This window comes from Coptis chinensis, chromosome 6, assembly GCF_015680905.1.
Source record: "Coptis chinensis isolate HL-2020 chromosome 6, ASM1568090v1, whole genome shotgun sequence".
NCBI lineage: Eukaryota > Viridiplantae > Streptophyta > Magnoliopsida > Ranunculales > Ranunculaceae > Coptis > Coptis chinensis.
In genome coordinates, this window is record NC_141461.1 from 23,187,967 (window position 1) to 23,211,049 (window position 23,083).

The 23,083-nt window shown below is 37.4% G+C and overlaps 2 long non-coding RNA genes and 1 pseudogene across 2 annotated transcripts; 2 read left to right on the top strand and 1 right to left on the bottom strand.

The window, feature by feature from the left end:
• The first annotated feature begins 5,379 nt into the window (after positions 1-5,379).
• Positions 5,380-9,205, top strand: LOC147492167 (monocopper oxidase-like protein SKS1; annotated as a pseudogene).
• Positions 9,206-9,365: 160 nt separating this feature from the next.
• Positions 9,366-10,867, top strand: LOC147492168 (uncharacterized). The gene is made up of 4 exons (XR_015199637.1): positions 9,366-9,550; positions 9,875-10,061; positions 10,142-10,184; positions 10,479-10,867. It is a non-coding gene; the product is annotated as an uncharacterized LOC147492168 (long non-coding RNA).
• Positions 10,868-20,511: 9,644 nt separating this feature from the next.
• LOC147492169 (uncharacterized) lies at positions 20,512-22,206 on the bottom strand. The gene is made up of 4 exons (XR_015198714.1): positions 22,027-22,206; positions 21,081-21,300; positions 20,906-21,014; positions 20,512-20,630 (listed from the first exon to the last, which is right to left on the bottom strand). It is a non-coding gene; the product is annotated as an uncharacterized LOC147492169 (long non-coding RNA).
• Between the last annotated feature and the right edge of the window lie 877 nt (positions 22,207-23,083).

Below are 23,083 nucleotides of genomic sequence, written 5' to 3' on the forward strand. Positions count from 1 at the left end.
CAGGAGATATTGAACCACCATTTGTTCCTTAACCAGACTTGGGTAAAAGGTATCTTGACTACAAAAGAAAAGCGATAGAAAAATTGTACCCTTCTTGTGAGGGACCCGAGACGACACTTTCAGCAGTTGTTGAACTTCATAATCTGAAAAAACAGTTTGGGTGGTCTGGAAATAGTGTGACAGCATTGTTGTCCGTGTTAAGAAGATGGTTACCCAAAGAAAACACATTGCCAGTGAAGTATCCTGTAATGAATCAAATGTTGAAAGACTTAGGGATGAAGGCCAAGTGCATTCATGTGTGTGAAAATAATTGTATGTTATACTGGAAACTTGATGAAGAATTGGAGCAGTGTCGTCATTGTAAAAAACCTAGATATAAAGTCATAGTGGGCAAAGGAGGGAAGGTTTCAAAAGAGCCTAACAAAGTGTTGAGACACTTTCCTCTCATTCCGAGACTCCAGAGGTTGTATACAATACCATGGATAGCACGTGACATGACTTGGCATGCTAGATTAGAATCTTCGTGGGATTATATGAGGCATCCAGCTGATTCTGGGCAATGGAAAGTATGTAAAGAGAATTATAAAGAGTTTGCAGATGAGGAGCGCAATGTTTGGCTTGCTATTGCAACGGATGGATTTAATCCACGTGGAGTTCAATCTACTGGTTATAGTTGTTGGCTTGTTATCACGGTGCCTTATAATCTCCCACCATCATTATGTATGAAAGCAGAATTCCAAATGTTGTCTCTGTTCATTCCTAGGCCAAAGGCACCAAGTCAAGACATTGATGTTTTTCTTGAGCCACTGTATGATGAGTTGAAGCAGTTGTGGGATCATGGAGTGCCCGCTTATGACATGTATAAAAAGGAACATTTCACACTGAGAGCAATGTTGATGTGGGGGATTCATGACTTCCCTGCTTTTGGGAACTTATCCGGTTGTGTAACCCATGGATACAAAGCTTGTCCACGATGTGGTGACAACACTTTATCTCTTCATCTACCTGTCAGCAAGAAAATTGTTTATACTAACTATCGGCAGTTTCTTAGAAGTGATCACCCGTTTAGAGATGGGAAGTACTTGGCGCTTAAGACAGTAAAAGATAATCTTCCTCCAGAACCGCTAAAAGGGGAAAAACTTCTACAACATTTAGATCGTATCAACTTTCTAATTTGGAAAGACAGTGATGGCAAGAGAAAAAGAGCTGATGTGAATGTCGATGATGCTGGTGATGGTGGTGAAGTTATTGTGGCATGGTATAAGAAGTCTATCTTTTTTGGTATGGGGTACTGGATAGACCACGAAGTCCGCCATGTTATTGATGTGATGCATACCGAGAAGAATGTTGCTGAACATTTACTAAACACGATCCTTTGCTTGAGTAAAACAAAAGATACTGTAAATGCACGGGAGGATATGAAGCTTCTCGGCATACACAGTGGGCAGTGGATGCAAACTGATTTGAACACCAGGAAAACAGTTAAGCCACATGCTTCTTTTGTTTTGGATAAGAGTGAGAAAATGAATTTCTTAAAAACTTTGAAGTACTTAAAGCTCCCTTCGGGTTTTTCTTCTAACTTGAGCAACATTGTTAGTCTCAATCCACCTGGTTTGCTAACAATGAAGTCACATGACTATCATGTCATCATAGAGTACTTGTTACTTGTATTGCTTCAACATGCCTTCCCAAAACACCGCGATTTAAAGAAAGCTATATACCAGATAAGCTTATTCTTTAATTTACTCTGTTCAAAGGTCTTGATCAGAAAATATATTCAAGAAGCTAAGTACATGGTTGCCGAGGCATTGTGTGTGTTAGAGAAACACTTTCCACCATCCTTTTTTTATATAAGCATCCACCTTATGGTGCATCTAGCAGATGAGGTGTTGTTTTGTGGACCTACCCAAGATCGGTGGATATATCTATTCGAACGGTAAATCACTTTTATTTCAATTGTCTTTGACTTTATTTGATGTGTGTTTGAACTTAAAATTTACATATGCAAGTTTGGAATATTTTATTCCATTAGGTCGATGAAAGAGTGTAAAGACATTCCTAGCAACAAACGATATGTTGAAGGCTATATTGCAGAATCCTATCTTGTTGTTGAATCCGTTAGGTATGTCATGGAGTACATGTCCAATCCACGAGCCGGTAATCACAAATACAGTCAAGAAGTCTTTTTAGATGAAAATGGCGAGTATAGTGATGAAGGGCCTATGCTAGATGGTAAGGATGTGTCATTATCCCCTCATCAATTTGTACGATTATCGCCGATGGGTGCTTTTTCGACTTGAAGTCGAAGAACGCAATACATTTTACAGGTCTGAATTCTTGACTATGTAGGCATGGAACATGTTGTGTTATTATGTAGATATACTTATATTAAAGCTTGAATGAATAAAATGCAGTGAGTATTGTGACTCGTTGCAATCTGGTTCACGTGCTAAAGGAAAAGGGATTGTAAAAACAGAGGTAGAGATACAAACAAATTTCATTGATTGGTTATATAAAAAGGTATTAATTCTTACAAAAACAATATAATTTAAAAATATTATGATAGTTCACTTACTAGTGATTTTTTTAAATTGTTTTCTTGTGTACTGTTATAGTTGTTGGAGGACGATGCCACGAATTCTATATTATGGCATTTAGTCAAAGGGCCAACTAAAGCTAAGACATACAAGAAGTACCGCGTCAATGGCTTTGTTTTCTCTCCCAAGTCTCATGATGATACTGTTACCACCCCAAGACAGTGGTGTTTTTATGAGGGTAGTTACTTCTTTTACTGCAAGTAGGAAAGATAAGAATCCTATTGATGCGACAACGATGTGGTACGGGGTCATTAAACAGATAATTGAGGTAGACTATATCGACTTTCAAGAGGTGGTCTTTTATTGCGATTGAGTGAGGGTGGAGGACAAGACTAATGGCTGTAAAATCTGTCCAGACTCGAGCTTGGTGATGGTCAACCTCAACAAACTGAAAAGTTCAAGTAACTTTTTGGATGAGCCAGCTATTCTTGCTCGAGAGGCATATCAAGTGTTTTATTCACAAGATTTGAAACATCCTGATTGGTCGGTGGTTATACATTCTCCAAGGCGATTGACTTGTCGAGTGGATGAGCTAGATGTACTAACTGACTTCCAATCTACTCTTGAAGACCAACCCAATTTGAAACCCTTGCTAGAAAGACGACGTTAACTTAATGTCTAATATAACTTTTTGCTAGGGATGCATCTATTTGTGTTTAGTTTTATATTGCGTGAATTATATGATTTTGTGCTGCAAGTTTGATAATTGTACGCTGTAATTTGATGGTTGTGCCTCAAAGTTGAATGCGATTTGTTTTACGTTTTGAAGTGTAGTCATTTCACTTAAAGATTAAGATATGCAATACCTACTATATGCATTCAATTGTCACTATTTGCAGGATAGTTTAATGGCATCAAGTGGTCAATCTTCAGGCCCTAGTGCCTTGCAGCCACCCCCATCAGGTCAAGCAACACCCCCATCTGGTGAAGCAACACCCCCGGTAACATCTGAATCATCTGGTGCACCTTCATCAGTTAAGGCTAAGATGCTTGTCTTGGTGTCTAGTAAGGGCACTGCTGTTAGTCCTTATGGGATGAAATGGGTAACCCGCTTGGGGCATTTTATTCGAGTAACCATCCCTTTGAATTACAAGGATTGGCGGCTTGTGAAACAAACCTTTAAGGATGCAGTGTGGGACGCTTTGGTGGTAACATTCTATTCTTGTTGATAATGTTATCATTTAAACTTTACCAAAAATGAATTTCCAACCTTTATAATTCTTGATAGGTTGAGTTTGAATATGATGTGCCCATGGCTTTGGCTTATAAAAATCTTCAGAGGGAGTTTTCCTGTAAATTCAAGACTGCAAAATGCAACTACCGAAAACATATCATAAAGAAAGCCTTAAGCAAGGAAGCTGCTATTGCCGCATGTCCTGATGGTATGAATCCAACATTTTGGGCTGAGTTTGTGACCCGTGAATTTAGACCTGAAGTCGTACGAAGGAATGCAATAAATGCAGCAAATAGGAAAAAGAACACCATTGGTCATACTCTTGGGCGACAAAAATATGCCCAAATGCGTTACAAGAAGGTACCGTCCTATCTCAATATCTTTATTATTGGAAGTGGTCTGTAGTAACATTTGATATTCTTTTGTGTAGAAACAAAAGAATCCTAATGTCAAAGTCCGTAGAGAAGACGATTGGCTAACAGTCACGAAAGGCCGTGGATGGATCTATTTTGGAGAGTGCTCGTAGCATAGCATATGTAAGTATTTATACTTGTTACATTTAAATGTGTTGAGGACCATAGTAAAAATTCTTGGATTTAATCATGTATCGCTTGGTGAATCTTTACTCCCAAAATGTATATATACATGAGTGTCTTTATTTGGTTGTGCTTGTTGTTTCATGAACAAGTGAAGGCTGTTAAAGAAAGGAGAGCTACTGAAGCAAGCGGTAGGGGAGAGAATGATATTGACAAGATCATAGACCTTGAAGGCGATGTATTAGTTGAAATCTTTGGGAAGGACAATAAAGGGCGTACTTTCGTCTTTGTTGGCTTCTCAAATCTCACGAAACAAGTTGAACATGCCGCGGTTGGTGAATACTTACTTGACAAAGCATTGGCGCCATCCGCTAGTGCTAGTCCCAAATAATGAGAAAGAGTTGGCTGAGGTTAAAGCTTCCCTAGCCAATTTAACTAACTTGTTGATGGTGAGTTTGTAATTTCTATAATTAGGCATACGTATAACTTGTATTTTGCCTTATACATGTGTTTTCTATTATCACAGACTCACATTGCACCGAACCTGTCCCCCCCCACACCTCAATGAATGCACCTAATGGTTCAAACTCACCTCATCATCTATCTCCAAGTTCTCATCAAAACTTGGTTTCTCCGTTTGAGGCAACAAGTGCTCATGTAGGATTGTCTGACAAGCCTAGAGTTACCTTATTGGACAGAGAAGGTAATGAAGTAGCCAATGGGTTTGTGGTGACCGATCCTATTCACAAAGATATTTGTCATGGCAGAAAAGTGCTTAGAGGTGAGAAAAAGATTAATATTGATGAAGTGCTTATGGGTGATGCGTTAGTCTATGATGGTCCCCAGTATGGAAATAAAACCCTTCATGGTTTTGTTGCTGGAGGGTGGTTGATTTGGGCTGTTGGACGGTTGAAATATGATTAAGAATGGTTGATTAGTGCTAATCTTTGTGGACATATTGTTTAGCAATTTTTTTTGGACATATGGGCTGACAGAAACAGTAAGTATGGTTAATGTTCTAGTTGTAATTTTGTAATCTTTTTGGACATATGTGCTCACAGAAGCATTAAGTATGGTTAATGTTCTTGTAATTTGGTAATCTTTTTGGGCATATTGTATAAAGGTTATAGTTGTAACTTGCTGAACTATTTTGGATATATATGTGTAAGCTTTGCTATATATTGTTGAATGTATTATATATATGCTTGTTTGTTTTGCAGGTTTGTGAGTATTCTAACCCCTTTTTAACTCCGCCAATGCAAACTTGTGAAAGTTTTCGCATTGCCGGTTCCCAGCCCGAATAAAGGAGGAGGAAGAAGGGGGTCTCTTAGAAGTCTCTTTCTGTACAAAGGTAGACGTGTATACAATATGTTGGGCTAGCGATCCATTTCAAGAAAGCTTTCGGTGTTGGTCACTTTGCAAAGGTAAACATGCCTTGTTTGATTTTATTGGTTTTTATTCAGCATATCGGCTTTTAATTGCTATATCTGAGATGTATTTGATGAACTTGAGTGTAGGCATTGAAGGGTAGTGGCTGTTCCCCGTCTCTCCTCACAATGCTAGCGGTGACATTCCTTCTCTTTTTTTCTTTTTTTTGAATTGAAGTTCTAATTTGTTTCAGTTTTAATTGCATGACACTGTAAACCTTTTACAGTTTTATCTTGTAGACTTACAGTTTTAGGCGTAAAGTATGAAACTTTTAGTTGCATGACATTCCTTCTCTTGAAGCGTTTTTTATCCATGCCTTTAGGACCAAGAGAAGCACGTAGAATCCTAGCAAATGTACTTTTACCAAAGCAGAGATGTGTGATTTCTGAGCATCGATTCCTCGTAATCTAGTCTTCTCGTTCTTGATCTCTTACTATAATAAACGGACGATCGTATCATCGAATGCCAACGCCATTTTTAGATCGATCTAGAGAGATGTGATGATCTATGACGATGATTAATGAGAATATATTTTTCAGGAAACTACTCTCTCTCTCTTTCGCTAGTGTTTTGTGTGTTTTGACAAAGGGCTTCTTACATAATGTATAATCTTGTTTAAATTGCTCATGACTTGTTTTTACTGTATGGCATGTAGTTTTTGTCTCTGTCTAAATGAGCTCATGCACCTTAGACATTATTGAGTGCAAATACATTTTTTTTGTTCACCTTGTTCTTCACAGCTACCCAATTTTTTAAGTGTATAGATACTTATGAGTGCTCCTTGCCCTGCAGCTTGTTCTGGACTTAGACGAGACTCTAGTATGTGCTTACGAGACATCTAGTTTGCCCGTCATTCTTTGCAGTCAAGCTACAGAGGTAGGACTTAGTTGGTTTTGTTGGAATGCGCATCTTCAGACAAGGTTTGCCTTTTTGTACTTTCTGATCTGGTTTACTTGTTAATAACTTGTTTTCATAATGAAATCCCACTTAAAAGATTATTTATATATAATTGAAGGAGTATGACGGAAATCCTAAGGTGAATCATGTCACAAAGTGTTTGAACGTCGTGTTTGAGAAATTTTTTAAAAGAGACAAGTGAATTTGCGATCTTGTGCTCTTCACTGCTGGTCTTGAAGGTTTGCATTTTTGTTCAGTATTCTTATGAACTTTTCTCTATAGCATTTTCTTTAATTCATTTGATTTATTGTTTTTAGGTGTCCTACAGGTTTGCTAGACCACTGGTTGACATAATAGATGATGGGAATCGATTTAGCCTTCGTCTTTATAGGCATTCAACTACCAGCACGCAAGAGTTCTTTCTCCTCTTCCCCCTTCCCACTGTAAACCACTTTTTACTTACATTTTACTTACATCTTGGTTCTTTCCAGGCAATATTTAGTAGCATAAAATCTCCAATCACTAAGGATATGAGACCCATTCTACCACCACAGGTGCATTCTTTTTTCTCAGAATGTTGATCTGGTTTGTTCTTATGTTTTTGCTCGCTCTTCTAAAGCTCCACATTACAAAACTGCAGACAATTCAGGAAAAAGTATGTTCTTGAGACTTTATTGAATTTGAAGTATGGTGCAACTCTCTTTACTAGCTTGCTTCATAACCTGAATTACAGGAACGTCCGGACAATGTCAACTTTTAGAATGGGCACTACATCAGATATTCGAAAAAAAGACAAGACTACCGACGCCCTTCTTTAGTCTGTTATGAGCATTTACCACGTGTGTCGTTGAAGTCCCCGTGAGGCGTCGGATCAGAACCCATAGATAAAAAACAAGTTTTTCTCTTCACCTGTAAAACAGCAGATAAGAATAAATGGTACACGTAAAATTACACACATCCTAAGCTGGAAAATAATCCATTACGACTATGTTCTGTAACTTATATAATTCTAACTTAAAAGATGATTGCTATGTATACAGGTTATTACCATCAATGGTATGTTCCCAGGTACCCTTATCAACGCAACAACCAATGATAACATCCACGTGAACGTTTTCAATGGTCTAGATGAACCATTACTATTGACATGGTATGCAACTTTTTTTCCTGGTGTAATTTAATTTAGAATTTTAGATCACATTATTTTTTGAATTTTCTCCATGTAAATAGGATAGCATGGTTGCACAGTTTCAAAGGCAATGACTTGCCTAACTAGAGTTAATAATTGGGATGTGATGCAGGAATGGCATACAACAAAGGCTAAATTCATGGCAAGATGGAGTATCAGGGACAAACTGTCCAATCCAGCCTGGTAAGAACTGGACCTATGTGTTCCAAACCAAGGACCAGATAGGTAGCTTCTTCTACTTTCCCACACTGAATTTCCAGAAGGCCGCTGGAGGTTTTGGGCCTTTAAGGGTCAACAACCGAAACATCATCCTAGTACCCTTCAACAAGCCAGAAGCTGAATTTGATCTTCTCATTGGTGATTGGTATTCCTATGACTACAAGGTAATTTCTTACACTTTTACTCTTTCTTCTTTTAATCTTCTTGTTATTCTAACTTCTAAGAGTGTTAAGCATGCATCTGTTCAACGAAAACCAATGAACAAACTGTGAAATAACCAGTAAGCGGATTTAGGCTAAATTTTATCTAATTTGTTGGGCTCAGACTTTATTGTTACGACCCACCCACCCAACTAAACTAAGGCATGAGCAATTCTACTGAAAAATGGTTATCCATAACTCCCTCATTAGTGTGATCTCATTTTTACTGCAAAAAATATTGTTAATGTACACTTTCACGTATGAATTTGATTTTAATGTGAACTTGGTAAAATTTAACTCGAATTTTTGTTTATACTATTTTACCAGATTTGAGAGGGCGTTTACCGCCAAGTCTCGATTATGATGAGCTCTACCCTACGCCCTCCTTATGAACGGAAAATGAGCTGTAGACTTGGACAAATTTAATGATCGGCATGAGTCGTTTAAAGTTACACAAGGTCAGATATAATTTTCACCATCAGTTCAAATCAATTGCCTATTAGACTCCCCAAAATACTTGATCAATTTGCTCATTTTGATGGATTTGATTTTGTCACATAGGAAAAATGTACCGATTGAGAATATCGAATGTGGGTACCTCGATGAGTTTCAATTTCAGAATTCAGGACCATCATATGGTGTTGGTTGAAACTGAGTGATCTTACACTAATCAGATGACTTTGGACTCCTTAGATGTAAATATTGGCCGCCTTTATTCCGTTCTTGTCACAAATCCAATCAACTCGACACTATGGACTACTTTATGGTAGCAAATCCAACACAATCAAATAGTAGTATCATTGGCGTAGAGTGCTACATTATGCCAATTCTACAACCCCTACGGACCATTGCCAATTGGACCCAATCCAATGGATCGAGAGTTTTCAGTAAATCAAGCTAGATCAATCAGGTGAGACATTTTATGTACCTTACTTGATCATAGCTTTTTACACTCTTTTCTATAAGCATTCCTGTAGTTTGCATCGTTCAATTTCAGTGGTCGTCAGGATTTTATATATTAGAATAACACTACATCGTTCAAATGTTTTGTAATTGCCGAATGGGACATTCCATTTCTCATTTGCTATTGACGCCATAAATTTCCTTCCTTTATTCTTGCAGTTATTCGTGGGGCAAAAGATAGAAAAGAGTATGCAATCTTAGTACAGAGACATAGAGCTTTATTCTTCTGCCTTCTGCTGTCACAGTTCAACTGAAAGGTTTGATCCCCGGACAATTTCTTGGGAGAGTGTTCCTAGTATGAAGACAAGCAGGGGAGGCCATTCCGTGGCTGCTTTTAATGAAAAGATGTAAGTTCCTTAATTAGATAAATATGTTAAGTATTGGTTTGCATGTCCTCTTTGTTATAGTTATATTATGACCTTGGTTTGCAGTTGTGCATAATGGCGTAATTTCAGCTGTTGGACAATTGTAATTCAGCATAGTGTATCTTTGGGCAGATTGTATTGATTAAAGTCCAAATATCAGTGAACATGGCTATGACTGTGTGTGCTTGTTATGTTTACAAGTATATAAATGCACACATTTACAATATTTTCATAGGCTTTGCTGTCTAGGGACCATATAATATATACAGGAATCTGACAATATATGATAAACAATTTGCATTGCAGATATGCCTTTGGGGGTTTTGACGGAACTAGAAATGTTTCAGAGGTCGAGGTATTGGATCCTCGCTTTGGCTCTTGGATAGATGGTGATTCGATGCATCAACCAAGGGTATCTGCTGGAGCAATTGTGATCGGTGAATCAATTTATGTAATTGGAGGGGTATAGTCAGGTTCAAACTTTATTGACACTGTAAGTTAGAGCCATCAATTTCTTTTTTAAAACCTATCTATCTGCCAAGCATCATCACAACCAGATCAATTTCTTGTCAGATGTTCTAGTGATGTTGGCTTACTTATCTCAACCAGATCAAAGGTACTGTTGTACCATTTATTTCAGTCTTTCATAACTACTAAAGTCTAAGGAGCATGCTTTTCATGTTTTTATGGTGCTCAGAGTTTGCTGCTCTGTTGTTCATCTTTTATCCTTTAGTACGAACACAAAATGCACCTTCAAATGCTTTTAGAATTAAATAATTTACCACCCAAAGCGTATACCAATCAGAAAATAGTGTTACTCAAAGCATGGAGATGTTTACTAGCACATGATATTGTTCTCGATTGGCATTGCCCAAAGTAAATTCTTGTGATTATTGTTTTTTAATTGCAGGGTTCTCAATTTTAAAATGGAGCAGGAGGTGTACACAAAGGAGGAGATTGACTGGAGCTACATCGAATATCTATGAATCTAGTGTGACACTTGATTTCAGTTTAACTTAAGGAGTTTTCTTTCTTATGTGCAAATAAATTAAATTTACTGTGTTTCTCTAGGGAATGCAACTGAAGTCACTGGTGACAATGCAGTCTTGTCCATAATGCCACAACCAATGGCTGAGAGTCAGAGGTAATCTCTGGGATTTACATAAACAGTTAGAAGATAGACTTCTTTATTTGAGATGCATAAGGTTTTCTCCCGTAAGCACTAGTTAGTTAGTAGTCAACGTCCAAAGTTTGGTTAAATCTATGATCTCCTATATTGTTTTGTGACTCTTGTTTCTATGTAGGGTACTTATAATTTTCTGAGATGGTCTATTGTATTATGGGGACTTGAAGAAAGTAAGGGAATTCTTCTTATGGGTGGAAACATGCTGTCATAATCGAATGAAACAAAGAAAGTTACTTCTTCATGTTGGGCATGCCCCTTTGGAAGTAAAGTCATTGATGGATATAGTAATGGAGAAGTATACCTTTGAAGTGTGCCACCACTTTCAAATCCAGGTGCAATAATATCAGAAATATGGAGCTAACTTCGCCGCAAAATGTCCCTTTGTGTAAACTTTGCTATTTTACTTGGTTGGCGGGGCGGGGTGTTTAGAACATCTATGTTGTTCTTCATTACTTTTCGTTGTGGATGAATAGAAAGAATTTAATTGTTAGATCGAGTTATTGATGAATGGAAGAATTTAATTGATACATTGTAGACTGAAAAGGGTGCAGGTGGCCCCACATATAAAAGGGCCAGAAAAACCATTTTTTTTAATAAATGAGAAATAATTAGTAACGGATAGAAAATCGTTAGGAATGTAAGATATTAGTAACGGATATATAACCGTTAGTAATGGAAAATTAGTAACGGTTAGTAAATGTCAAAAACGGAAAATACCAACACTTTATCAGTTGCAAACAAACGTTTGGCGAAATTAATAAACGTTGGAAATGAATTGTAACGGTTTTTATATGTCACTGAAATTAATTTCAGAACGTATATTATCCGTGACTAATTTTAGTAACGGAAAATAAACGCGATTGTTTTGACCCCCACCTACGTGGCAAACGTCCATTATTAGGAGTCTCCATTTTATTCGTTTAATCGATAGGGCTAAAACCCAATTTGCAATACCATAGATCAATGTATAGGCCCATTAACTCATGTGTCTAAGGCTGAACCTTAGCCACATGGCTTGCCACTAATGTACATTGATTTATGTCCAGATTCATTTCTTATTAAAGAGATAATTATCAAATGAGAGTTATAGTCTACTCAAGCTACAAGATTACTTGAGCTACAATGACTCTCTATTCTACCTATATAAATACCAAACTGGTTTTCATTAGGAACTACGTTGAAACTTAATCCCTAGAGAATAGATCTTGGGTACGTAGGCAGCCATTATTTGGTTCAGTTTTATCTCCCTCAACATCAAATTCCTCTGTTTCTTAGTGCGTTCTTTACCATTGCTCTCGTTGTGTTGAAGCAGTTTATTGCCGAAACATAATTGGCGCCGTCTGTGGGGAATTTAGAATTTATTATCACGTGAAACAATCAAGATGGTAAGCACAAGAAGCAGACCAAATAGTCGACATATTCCTCCTGCTAATAATACTCGCAACCCTCGAAATTCAAATCGGCCAATGCAAGAACCATTGAACAATCAAGTTGCTCCTAGTTGTAGGATCAATTCGCAACATCCAATTGTAGCAGCGCAACCGCCACCGCCTCTGCCACCACCACCGCAAAAGGCAATACAACCGCGGGCACCAACCCTAACAGTTTTGCAACAAGAAAATTGACAAGTCAGTAATCCTCCATGCGGTCCGCCGTTTGTCCATGTCGATCCTTCAGTTGACATGGATATGGACGTGGACATTACTCTCACACCAACTAACGAAAAAAGGCGTCACGAAAGAAAGTATAAGGAAAAACTTCATCCTAGATTAGACCGACCTGACAGGGAAGGCCGACATCGCAGATTTGCGGAAAATCGCCATCCTAGACAAGTCCGTCCAGACAGGGAAAAAAGAGTCATAGAAGAAAGTATAAGGAAAAACTTCATCCCAGACTGGACCGACCTGACAGGAAAGGCCGACCTCGCAGATTTGCGAAAAATCGCCATCTTAGAAAGGTCCGTCCAGACAGGGAAAAAAGGCGTCACGGAAGAAAGTATAAGGAAAAACTTCATCCCAGACTGGACCGACCTGACAGGGAAGGCCGACCTCACAGATTTGCGGAAAATCGCCATCCTAGACAGGTCCGACCAGGTAGGGAAAGAAGGCGTTATGGAAGAAAGTATAAGGAAAACCTTCATCCTAGACTGGATCGACCTAACAGGGAAGGCCAACCTTGCAGATTTGAGAAAAATTGTCATCCCAGACAGGTCCGACCAGACAAGGAAAGAAGGTGTCACCGAAGAAAATATAAGGAATACCAATATCCCAAACGAGACTGACCTGACAGGGAAGGCTGACCTCGTCAACCTGAGGAAAATCGTCATCCTAGACAGGTCTGATCCGATAAGGAAGGAAGGTGTCACAGAAGCAACTAGAGGGAAGACCATAATCCCAAACAAACTACCGACCTAGATAGGCTGGTTACATGCAAAGAAAAAGACAATCTCCAGTAGGATCTGAAAGTGTGTACCGCCTAAAATCTCTAACTCTTGTAAGAGGTAATGGCAGGTGTCATCTTCCACATAGGCTCGACCGAGGGCGTCTGTCTGTTTAAATCTTCTGGATGAAATGGATTTCACTCTTCAATACAATTTTTTCCAATCTGTTGGGAAAAATAATGTAGGCTTATATCGATGATATAGTCGTTAAATCGAAGGATACTGGTGATCATCTTTCCGATCTTCAACTTGTTTTTGATAGGCTTAACAAGTATGACATGAGACTCAATCCTGCCAAATGTTCTTTTTGCCTCTCTTCCAGATAAATTTCTGGGATACCTCATGACTCGTAGAGGTATTGAGGCTAATCCTGATCAGATACGCGCCGTTATTGATATGCCATCACCAAAAAATAAGAAGGAAATTTAACGACTTATTAATCGGCTTGCCGCTCTTCATAGATTTATTTCTAAATATTCCAATCGTTGTCATCCCTTCTTCCAGACTTTAAAGAGGGCGGCAACTTAGAACATTGATTGTGAGATGGCATTGCAACAACTGAAGAAATACTTGGTCAGTCCTCCTATATTGACAAAGTCCTTCAACCGGTCAACCTAGTGGCATATACATGGCAGCTACAACTCAAGCTGTTAGTGATGTTCTTTTCATTGATGATAGTAGACCCGTCTTTTTTTATCAGAATCAAGTAGATTAGCCGAATGGAAAAGTTATCTTAATGCATATAGCAATGTCTTTGAAAGTTGTACTACTGAAAAAGGATATGCTCTGGTTTCTTTGATAGCTGATTTTTCGATTGATGATTCTCCTATTGACGATTTCTTGTGCCAGGAAGAATCTATGGAAGACGGGCCGCCACTAACTGGGGGCGACAAAGACTAACATGAAAACGCAATTCCTAATCCCATTGACCTATGTATTGTTTACTCAGATGGCTCCTATAGTAAATCTGGGTCTAGAATTGGATGTGTTTTTGTTAAACCCGGCGGGAAAAAGATTGAGAAATCTGTGCGACTTGGCTTCGCCGCTTCAAATAACGAAGCCGAGTATGAGGATGCCATTTGTGCCTTGAGAACAACTTTGACACTGGGGGAGCGAAAGCTCCAGTTATACACGGATTCTCGCCTTGTTGCCAATCAGTTTGGTGGGTCTTTGAAGCAAGAGATGAGCGTATGGCGGCTTATCTTAGTTTGATACATAGTCTTGCTCGGCAATTTGATAACATCTCTATTACTCAAAGACCCCGAAATGACATACGTCATGCAGATTCATTGGCTTGTCTCTCCGTCGTCGTTTGAAGCGAAGGGTCAAGACACATCACTTTTGCAGTCATCTTTTCATCAGTCTAAGTTTGAACGTTTTTACGCTCGCTTAGTTCATTACTATCATTACGAAAAAAATCTGACGAAGTTACCACATTTAGCTTCGTCAGCTTAAGTTTGAACGCTTTTACGCTCGCTTAGTTTATTACTATCATTACAAAAAAAATCTGACGAAGTTACCACATTTAGCTTCGTCAGCTTAAGTTTGAACGCTTTTACGCTCACTTAGTTCATTACTATCATTACGAAAAAATCTGACGAAGTTACCACATTTAGGTTCGTCAGCTTAAGTTTGAACGCTTTTACGCTCGCTTAGTTCATTACTATCATTACTTAAAAAATCGTGGTTACCACATTTAGCTTTGTCAGTCTAAGTTTGAACGTTTTTTACGCTCGCTTAGTCATTACTATCGCTACAACAAAATCTGAAGACGTTACTACGTTTAACTTCGCCAGTCTAAGTTTGAACGCTTTTACGCTCGCTTAGTCCGTTACTATCACTACGACAATATCCGACTAAGTCATCGCGTTTCGTTTTGTTAGTTGAAGTTCGAACGTTTTTACACTCGCTTAATCTAATTTTGCCGAGTTAAGTTAGCATTGGGGGAATTTTTCTCTACATGGGGGCGTCTCGTTCTATTTCATTTCAACTGCATAAATCTACAACATTGTCAGTTTTCCGCAGGTATATTATATGACACAACAACAATATTCAATAACTGACCCATCTTTATTTTTATTTTTCATCAAAAGAAGTTTTAGCTCTATGATATTACATTCACACAATCACCTAATCAATTGTCTTACGGTTGTTCGATTAAATCTTCATTTTCTTTTTCGAAATCTGCATTAAACCCGGCTTAAGCTTTTTCGTTAACTATTTTCCGCATCATTATTTTTTCTAAGGTATTCTGCCGATCTTTCTACGAAAAATTTTCCGAGTGAAAATTTTCGTCAACGTCGTTATTTTTTCTAAGGCATTGTGCCGATCTTTCTACGAAAAATTTTTCGGCGAAAATTTTTTCACGGCTTCATTATTTTTTCTAAGACATTGTGCCGATCTTTCTACCTAAAAAATTTTCCGAGTGCAAATTTTCGTCAGCTTCATTATTTTTTCTAAGGCATTGTGCCGATCTTTCTACTTAAAAAATTCTCCGAGCAAAAATTTTCAATGGCGTCATTATTTTTCTAAGGTATTCTCCGATCTTTCTCTTTGTGAGAATTTTTCCGAACGAAAATTTTCATCAGCGTCATTATTTTTTTTAAGGCATTAAGCCGAACTTTCTGAGCGAAACTTTCCGAGGCTCGTACAACCGTCGTTTCTCCGTGCGGCAAAAATTCGCATGAAGTTAACTTTCTAAGCGAAATCTTTATTCAGCTTATTTATTATTATTATTATTATTATTATTTTTCTACGGATTTAAATTCGTGCTTATCACTTCCTAATCCGAATTTAAATTCGTTGCATGAATGTGGTTATCACTTCCTACCTTTGTTTTATCTCTTTATCTCCTTTGTTCACCCCTCTCACCAACTAGTGGGTGTGCCACTATAGCCCAACCACTTCTATTGAAAGGAATCCATTATTATTAATGCTAGATCTGCCAATCCGGATTAAAAATTGGTTTTCTTTATCGATTTTTTGTCACCTATTTTCATTCGTGTTTCACCCTCTATCAATTAATTACATTGCAGCCTCATATAAATTAGTTTAAAATTATTTAACACACAATTTTTCAGGCATTTTTCTTGACATTCCATTTTTCTATCATTTCCTTTCGCATGATATTTCGTTATACACTACGCTTACTCTTTTCTTATTCCAAGTTTTCCTTGATTTTTCTTCTCTTCTTTGCCATGTGAACTTTGTTCGCATGACAAAGAGGGGGCGGTGTTTCGACCCCCACCTACGTGGCAAACGTCCATTATTAGGGGTCTCCATTTTATTCGTTTAATCGACAGGGCTAAAGCCCAATTTGCAATATCATAAATCAATGTACAGGCCCATTAACTCATGTGTCTAAGGCTGAACCTTAGCCACATGGCTTGCCACTAATGTACATTGATTTATGTCCAGATTCATTTCTTATCAAAGAGATAATTATCAGATGAGAGTTATAGTCTACTCAAGCTACAAGATTACTTGAGCTACAATGACTCTCTATTCTACTTATATAAATACCAAACTGGTTTTCATTAGGAACTACGTTGAAACTTGATCCCTAGAGAATAGATCTTAGGTACGTAGGCAACCATTATTTAGTTCAGTTTCATCTCCTTCAACATCAAATTCCTCTGTTTCTTAGTGCGTTCTTTACCATTGCTCTCGTTGTGTTGAAGCAGTTTATTGCCGAAACAGCGACTAATATCCGTTATTGTCGATTGTCACGCTTTTGTGTCAACGCAAGATAACCGTTACTAATATTTTTAGTGACGGATGCATATCCGTTACAAACCAGTCCATATGGTGTAGTGTATACCCTAAAAGATTAATTTAAAATGTTAAAATTAAATCCCCAATACATGGATTAAATGATACAACTGAAATTGATTCAAGGAAATTGACACTTTGGAATAGACAATAAATTAAATCAGTGAGTGAAAATTGATCATGATAAAATTATCGAGTTTACCCCATTTTATAAATACGACCTAACCAAAGGAACCCCATTTTATAAATACGACCTAACCAAAGGAATCTTTGTATGGTCTGAGAACTTCATAAAAAGCTTCTTATAACTTTGTTTTTTCCTTTTATCATGTCGGCAGTGGAAAACAGACCTTTTAATGGCTTTTAAATGTGTGATTGCATTTAGCTGCCATAGTTGAGATAATAGCCCTTGGGTTATTCCCCGAAATTTGAAGCCGCCGCGCAAAAATCTGAAGGGATAGCCGGTGTTGAAAACACGTGCCTTAAACCTAGACAATATTTAGCCCTCCACTTCACCACCATCTAAAATGGGTTTTATAGATACCCCAATGCGTAAAAGCTCAAAACCACTGTCATTGCATGATCACCGTGGACCATACACATTTAACAACTATATGCTTGAAACCCTCGTAATTTAGAGACAACACCGATCGCCAAAAGTGAAGTGGACTTTGGTCGATCAAACAATGTAAAAGTGCAACTCAACACTTTGCGCAATTTTATCTGTGAGTTTTGATTTGGCAAATTGCACCCTCTAGAATGGTAGCCCGAACAACTTATCTCACCCTTTTCATGGAAAAAACAAATTTGAAGAGAAACTACTGATACTTGAAAGAAAGGTCAACTCAGTAATCGTTAAAACCTAAAAAGACTTGGAAGACAGAAAAACAAAATCCCGTCAAATTGCACTAACAAACATTTTATTACATTTGAACAACAAAGTTCGATCAACAAAATTACTTAAAAGAGTATGCTGAGCACATATTTAAATACATAGCTTTACATCAATAGGTTTCAACATACATACAATAAACGCACAGACAAACATTAAAGAGAACATCTCGTCTAACTATTATTTATGAGACCTTCGTTCTCGGAACCATCTTATCGTCCGGGACTTTCACTTTCATCGCCCTTAAACTGTAAAAACATTTCACATCAATCTGTAAGTGTGGCGATAATTTCATGCCACATAAAGATATATAGTAACAGAGAAAAAAAGATAGAGTCTCGTGACCGAAGTCCCGATCCTCAATAGTTTCTACAGTCTCCTCATCCGTCCCTCCGGGCTTTGTTGAAGAGGGCAACACCGCTTCCATTGCTTCCCGATCGGCAACATCTTCCTCGTAACATCCTCATCCGTCCCTTCGTGTTTCCCTGGAGCAGGCAACATCTCAATTATCATTTTCACCAAAGCTTCATCTTCATTGCCCATACGTTGTTCACGGTTTTCTACAATCGCCAAAGAAGGACACAAACATATTAGAAATTTTATATGAAGACAGTGAAGGATCACAAACTCAATGAAAGTAAGCTTCCCACATAGCTGAACACACGTAGTACACACACACACACAACAACAACATACCAGACCATCTCACCTATTAAATACCCTAATTTATCAACATGAAAAACCTGGTTGAATCGGATGTCCCCTAATTGGGCTATGATATAAAAAGATTTGTCAAACTCTTGACTTTTTCAATTCTTGTTATATTTTCATGTCGATCCTCGATAGGAATGGCAATCAAGTTAGTACTATGTCCTCAATCTATGGAACATGTACTCTCTCGTTAAATTTTTACCAACCGCAAAAGGCCCCGCTTATATCCGGATGAACTTCTAAAGTCTGCATTAGATCCTAACGGTAAAATACACTATGACCTTACAATCGATGCTTATGATGATAAACACCATTAGGAATCACTAATTAAGACTGACTTTGGCTACTTGAAACAGGACAAACAAGTACTTTTTTATACAATCTGCAGGTCCTCAGGATTTTCTGGCCAATACAATGAATAGCTACAGATACAGTATGCTCAGCAAGTCCAAATAACATAACATAAGTTTCACCACACTCGTGTAGACAAACTTGGATCTCTGAACAACTAAATTCCATGTGACAAAAATTTGAACAAAAATTGATGGCGGTTTATTGACCTCATAACAAAGAAAGTAACACCTTAGAACTCGACTTTTTCCCCGAGTTTATAAGAGTAAGTGGTAACTTTTGAATAAAATCAGTTGAAGTGAACGGTGAATTAGAAGTGGTTAATGTTGAACTTGAGCAACGGTGAATCAGCGTATGTAGTAGCATTATGAAAATTGTCTTAGTCCATAATATTGCAAAACAATAACACACTAACAAATATGACAAAAAGAAAAGAAACTTGCACACTATCAAAATTAGCTTATTGAGTCGATTTCAGCCGCAGAAGGTCTCGATTTCAGCCACAGAAGAAGGTCTGATATTAATAACGTTAACTTTCTCAGCTTTTGCAAGATCAAATTTTACGCAACTTGTCAAAAACTCATCAATACTTTCTCTTGTTTGATTGCGAGCAACACTTTGAACCTAACATGAAAAACCATTAAAACAAACTTTTTTTTTTTTGCTAAAGGTAACTTGTATTAAGCAAAAAGTGGGGTTACATGAACAATTACAAGTGATCAGAGATCTTATATCATATAGAGTGGAAGCACTACTGCAAGTCCCCTCAATACATTTTACTGAACCAAATCAAGAAGTATGTAGTGTTAGGGTCTTCAATCCTCAAGATAAAGTCCGCTCGAGAGTTCCACCATTGTTTTACCCCTTTGGGTAATGAAGCTCCTTTCCTAGCACAAGAGTCGGCTGAGAAATTTGTTTCTCGCCATGTAGATGAAGTGAGAAGCCACTCCATTTTGTGTCTTGCTTGTTCCCAAGCAGCCTTGCACTTTACCAATGGACTTTATTTGTGTTGAAAGCTGCGCATTTGAAGAGGAGTCCGTTTTTGAATCCAAAGCCCTGGGTCCAAATTCGAGCTCTATTGCCTTTGTTATGCATTCAACAATTGCTTTGCATTCTCATGACATAGCATGTACACACCCCTAGTCCTCCTATCGAGTACCATGTACCACCCCATTGTTGTCCCCTGAATATAACTCCCCACCCCCGACCCATGATTTCCTCTACTCGAGCCATCCGTGGTTTGCTTTCATAATGTTTGGAGGAGGGGGAAGCCAGTAACATTCATGTATCTTTGGAGCCTTTCTTGGTCATTAAAACAAACTTAATTAACAACAGAATCACAAAAAACAACTCTTATTAGTACTATTATTTGAACAGAAAATCTAAAACACACTGAACTTCGGTTGGAGCTACATTGGCAATAACTTTCGAGTGGGGTCCATTGATCGCTCTAGATTGTAAAAATCAAGAACTTCAAAATTTGTAAGTGCCCCAAAGATTGGTTTGCAATCTACATGTATGTGTAGATGAAACTTTGAGAATTAAGCAAACTTATTAAACCACAGTGAAAGTGTGCGAAAGTAGGAACATACATCTTCATAATAGCTTGTACGGAGATTGAATATTTTGAAATCGAACCCATTAGAGGTCACATATTATGACTCCGTGAAATCACTCGGACCATAAACATTGCTTGCCTTCGTAATATGCCCTAAAAGATCATTTTAAAATGTTAAAATTAAATCCCCAATACATGGATTAAATGATACAACTGAAATTGATTCAAGGAAATTGAAAATGAATTAGGTTTGGGATAAGGTATGGAGTTAGAATTAAAATTGCATTTAGTGGTGATCTGCAAGAATGAACTCGAATTCCCACAAAACCATTATCACCTTCAATTGATAAACTCAGTAACAAATAGAAATTGAATAGAGTGATCGCAAACATCGGTCAAACACAAATCAAACACCATAATATACTCACTTGATGCTTCGCTACGTCAATTTGCAACACCTTTAATAATGTGTACAATAATGTCGTCTTTTCACGCCCCTTTAAATCAACCAAATCCATCTATTCAACCTAGTAATCACTTTGGAATAGACAATAAATTAAATCAATGAGTGAAAATTGATCATGATAAAGTTATCGAGTTTACCTCATTTTGTACTTTGTAACTCTGAATAACTTAAGAGTATACTGAGAAATAATCCATTACATTAGTTGGTGCATTCAAACTCTCTCCAAGCTAAGATTCATCATACTCCATAGGGGGACTCGAAAAACTCCTCATTTGTGCTCCTTTCTCCTTGTTCAGTTATTCATTGCTCTAGAGTCCACCCGATTCAGTGATTCATTAAAAGCAAACTGCGCAAGGACTACATAAGGCAACACCAAGATTAACACATTGTTGGTATAAAGGCATAACAGTTTATTTGCTTGTTAGGGTTTCCTATCAAGGAGGTATAGAATAGCTAAGCCATCATAATTGCAAAAGGCAATGCCAAAAGAAATCTAAGATCTTTTTCAGTAAATTACTTAGATCTTAGACATTCACTTGATATTGGTGAAAATTAATTGTCAATTTAATTCACCAAAAAGGCACTTTCTTACTTCAAATAAATGGAAATTTAATCATAAAACTCGTGTTCCTTGGTATGCAGATTGAACTGTCTAAGAAATTATAGAATCACTAAAGTTGAAGGATCTAATCCTTATTATCTTATTCCTATAGTGAATTAGATGGTCATATGGACTATGTCCATGGCAAGCGCAAAACAAATAGAAAAAGTGCATGAAGAAAGCTAGTTCCAATAGTGACTAGACTGTATGAGCACTTAAAAATTATCGTTAGCCCATATACAAAGTCTCTTCCACCCTTTATGCAATTACCAACTCCCCACACTTCCCATCTAATTCAAGAATAAGCCATTATAGACACCATATTAGTGCTAGAAGTTTTGATTGAATCCTAGCCCTTCCGATACTATCCAAAATACTAAAACCCTCCCTGTAATCAGAGAGGCAACGACGATTGACAATCTTTTATAGAAGTCATAAAAGCCATTTAGTAAAAGTCCTATGGAAGGAGTACTCACACATACCTGGCTGATGTTTAATGTGGTAGATCTGTTGGCAACCAAAACAATTGATAGTGGATAATCACTACAACATGGAGGGAGTTAGAAAATTACATGAACAAAATATAAAGTCATGCCTTGCTTAAACAATAGTGCTGATTGTGTCATGCTCCTGTGGATTACGGACCAGTTCTTGTGTCAACGTTTCCTGTCATTTTGTATCATCACATTAGGATTCAAATCCATCAGATTTCACAATTAAAACAAAGTTAAGAAAAACCTGATTTATATAAATGTCATTGATATCACTAAAATGATATTCAGTGGTAAAAAATACCTATTTGTTCAAGTCGATATCGACTTTCTCAGAAAGGAGTAATAATACATACTGTATGCCATTCAACCTAGGAGAAAAATGAAATATAAGCCCATACCCCTTGCTTAGGGTGAAAATGACAATCTATTGTATTAGCTCAACCCTTCTTATATGAAAAAAATAAATAAATAAATAAATTAACCACACATGTTTATAACCACACATGTTCATATAGGATGACTCAAGTTATAATACCCTGAATATTTGCAGTGTAAAGAAGCAGTAGTATTATAAATATTTATAATTTCCTTTAGTGTATTATTAGCAATCCTCGAGTGTCATCTACTACATATAAAAATGTGGCCTCGCACATAAACAAAAGTAAAGCAACTAACCCATTAGTCCAAAGCTCTTTCACTTTCTTAAATGTATTTACCTGCTAACGAAACTATACTAATCCAACCATATAAATTCAGCCCATTCACTTCCTTAAAACTCTGTAAACTATGTTTCGAGTAAATGTTCCTAAGAGCATAACCAACATCACTAATCAAAGCACCCTAAAGACCTTGAACATTGAATGACACTTCAGTTACATCAACAAGTGAACAACTAAACACAATAGGAAGAATAGAAAGCCAGACACTTAACGGGTACCCTTATGTTGCTAGATATTAATGTCATACTAAAACATTACAATACTCAATAGTGGTTCCATAGTCCAATTTGAGAATGCAATGTATAAGTTGCCAAATACTAATGTCA